The 3,671-nt window shown below is 40.4% G+C and overlaps 1 non-coding gene across 1 annotated transcript; it reads right to left on the bottom strand.

Annotated features, from left to right (window-relative positions):
* Positions 1 to 438: 438 nt before the first annotated feature.
* Positions 439 to 545, bottom strand: LOC127125143 (small nucleolar RNA R71). The gene has a single exon (XR_007804601.1). It is a non-coding gene; the product is annotated as a small nucleolar RNA R71 (small nucleolar RNA).
* Positions 546 to 3,671: the final 3,126 nt, after the last annotated feature.

Here is a 3,671-nt window from a genome sequence, read left to right as displayed (position 1 = left end):
AACAATCTCCCTCCTGTCGAACTTCCTGATTTCTAAAACATTTTCCCTTCGATACCCAAGATGGCAGAACCAGCTCGTGCTCTTAGAGATTACGCCGCTCCATCACAAGATGAGCCGCATTCAAGTATTGCTCCGCCCGCAATCGAAGTAAACAACTTCGAACTCAAACCTTCATTGTTGCAGGCAGTGCAACAGAACCAATTCTCTGGAAATCCTACCGAGGATCCAAACCTTCATTTATCCGTATTTGTCCAATACGCTGATACTGTTAAAGCTAATGGTGTCACTTCAGAGGCAATTCGACTTCGTCTTTTTCCTTTCTCATTAAGAGATAGCGCTAGAAGATGGCTTCAGTCTCTCCCTTCCAACTCTGTCACCACATGGAACGAGTTGAAGAAAGTTTTTCTTGCCCAATATTTTCCGCCAAGCAAAACAGCTATGTTAAGAGCCCAGATAAATGGATTTAAACAGAAAGATAACGAGTCTCTTTTCGAAGCATGGGAAAGATACAAAGACATGATGAGACTTTGTCCACACCATGGTTTAGAAGACTGGTTAGTAATTCACACATTCTATAATGGTCTCTTGTACAACACAAGGTTAACAATAGACGCCGCTGCAGGTGGTGCACTAATGAACAAACCTTATGCTGATGCCTACCAGCTTATCGAAAGCATGGCCCAAAACCACTATCAGTGGGGAACCGAACGAACAATGGTGGAAAAACCTCAAACGAAAACCGGCATGTACGAGATAAGTAACCTTGATCATGTTAATGCAAAAGTGGATGCTCTGGTCCAGAAAATTGAAAGTTTAAATGTATCACCTCCAACCGCCGTGGTTGCTATAACTCAGAATTGCGAAGTCTGTGGAATCCAAGGTCACACTCCTACAGATTGTCAACTCTTAACAGGAATCCAAGCAGAACAAGTAAACTATGCTCAAGGAAGCCCCTACTCGAATACCTATAACTCAAATTGGAAGAACCATCCAAACTTTTCATATAAGAGTAATAATGCTTTGTACGCACCTGGACAGTCTCCAAATCAAGCCCCAGCTATACCTCCGGGATATCAGAAACCGAACCCATCTACACATAACAATAACGCCCCTAGGAAATCCAACTTGGAGATCATGATGGAAAACTTTATAGCTTCTCAATAACAAACCAATAAAGATTTCTTAAACCAGAATGTACACACTGGTGAACAAATTAAACAACTAGCAAGTAAAGTAGATGCCTTGGCTACCCATAACAAAATGCTGGAAACACAAATATCACAAGTAGCTCAACAACAAGCGCCTACTGCTGCCCCAACTGGTACATTTCCTGGACAGCCCCAACCTAACCCGAGAAGCCACGCTCATGCAATCATATTAAGAAGTGGAACGGAAGTGGAAGGACCATCTGATCCAAGGATAGGAAACCAAAACCCTAAAAAGTCAACTGAGGAAGAAAATAGACCTAAGGAAAAGGAAGAGAGTAATAAGGAAACCATAGAAAAGAAGGAACCTTATGTACCTCCACCACCTTATAAACCACCTGTCCCTTACCCTCAAAGGCTTGTTAAAACCAAAGATGCGGGCCAATTTAAAAAATTTGTTGACCTCCTTAAACAATTAAACGTTACAATCCCGTTTACAGAAGCTATTACGCAAATGCCCTCATACGCCAAGTTCTTAAAAGAAATTCTTTCTAATAAAAGGAAACTTGAAGATAGCGAAACTGTTACACTCCCTGCCGAATGTAGCGCTATAATCCAGAACATGCCTCCTAAACTCAAGGATCCGGGTAGTTTCTCTATACCCTGTCACATAGGAAAATTTGTCATCGACAAAGCCTTATGCGATTTAGGAGCCGGAATTAGTGTTATGCCTTTATCCATATGCAAGAGACTGGAAATGGGAGAATTAAGACCAACCAAAATGTCTGTGCAACTAGCAGATCGTTCTGTTAGATACCCTGTAGGAATTCTTGAAAACGTTCCCGTACGCATAGGTCAATTCTACATCCCAACTGATTTTACAATTATGGACATTAGAGAAGATGATATTACACCCATTATACTGGGAAGACCGTTCTTAGCAACTGTCGGTGCAATCATAGACGTAAAACGAGGACGACTCACCTTCGAAGTAGGAGAAGAGAAAATTGAGTTCATTCTTTCCCAATTTTTGAAAGCACCTGCAATAGAAGATACATGTTACTTCATGGATATCATCGATGAATGCATAAAAGAAACAGAGTTAGAAAAGGACAAATCATCCGACTGTCCTGTAGAAGACAAACTTAACAAATTTTTAGCAATAACACCGGACCCTACGCAATGCCTTAAGAAACCAACCCTAGATCTGAAAACACTTCCCAAGAATCTGAGATATGAATTCCTAGACTTAGAACTTGAACGACCTGTGATAGTTAATGCTGACCTAGGAAGACTCGAAACAGAAAAACTCCTGCATATCTTAAGAAAATATCCAACCGCACTAGGTTACAACATCATCGATCTTAAAGGAATAAGTCCTTCTATTTGTATGCACCGCATCATGCTAGAAGAAGACTGTAAAACTTCTAGAGAACACCAGAGGAGACTAAATCCGATCCTGAGTGAGGTAGTGAAGAAGGAAATAACCAAGTTATTAGAGGCAGGTATTATATATCCTATATCTGATAGCAAATGGGTTAGTCCTGTACACGTAGTACCAAAGAAAGGTGGTATAACAGTCATTGAAAATGAAAAAGGAGAAACTATAACCAAACGAATCGAATCGGGATGGAGAATGTGCATTGACTATAGGAAACTAAACAAAGCAACCCGAAAAGATCACTTCCCTTTACCATTCATTGACCAGATGCTAGAGCGATTGGCAAAACATTCACATTTCTGTTATCTAGACGGTTATTCAGGCTTCTTTCAAATACCAATTCACCCTGATGACCAAGAAAAGACAACGTTCACATGCCCTTTTGGTACCTTAGCTTATAGACGAATGTCGTTTGGCTTGTGTAATGCTCCTGCAACCTTTCAAAGATGCATGATGGCAATTTTCGCCGATTTTCTCGAAAACATCATGGAAGTATTTATGGATGACTTTTCCGTATGCGGACAAAGTTTTGAAGAATGCCTTGAGAACCTGGAAAGAGTTCTTGAGCGATGTGTAAAAGTAAACTTAGTACTTAACTGGGAGAAATGCCACTTTATGGTACAAGAAGGAATTGTTTTAGGACACATTATATCAAATAGAGGAATTGAAGTAGACAAAGCCAAAATAGAAGTAATCGAAAACCTTCAACCCCCTAAAACCGTGAGAGAAGTACGAAGCTTCTTAGGACACGCCGGTTTTTACCGACGATTCATCAAAGACTTCTCTAAAATAACTAAACCTTTAACCGGACTATTGATGAAAGATGTTGAATTCATATTCGACAATAACTGTTTAGAAGCATTTCAAACGCTTAAGCAAGCATTGATCTCCGCACCCATAATGCAGACACCCGACTGGAATGAACCATTCGAAATAATGTGCGATGCCAGCGATTACGCTGTAGGTGCTGTTTTAGGACAACGAAAGGATAAAAAGCTTCATGTCATATATTATGCAAGTAGAACTCTAGATGAAGCACAGATGAATTACGCCACAACCGAGAAAGAACTCCTAGCAGTTGTGTT

The sequence above is a fragment of the Lathyrus oleraceus genome, chromosome 2 (assembly GCF_024323335.1).
Source record: "Lathyrus oleraceus cultivar Zhongwan6 chromosome 2, CAAS_Psat_ZW6_1.0, whole genome shotgun sequence".
NCBI lineage: Eukaryota > Viridiplantae > Streptophyta > Magnoliopsida > Fabales > Fabaceae > Lathyrus > Lathyrus oleraceus.
This window is presented reverse-complemented; position numbering and strand designations above follow the sequence as displayed.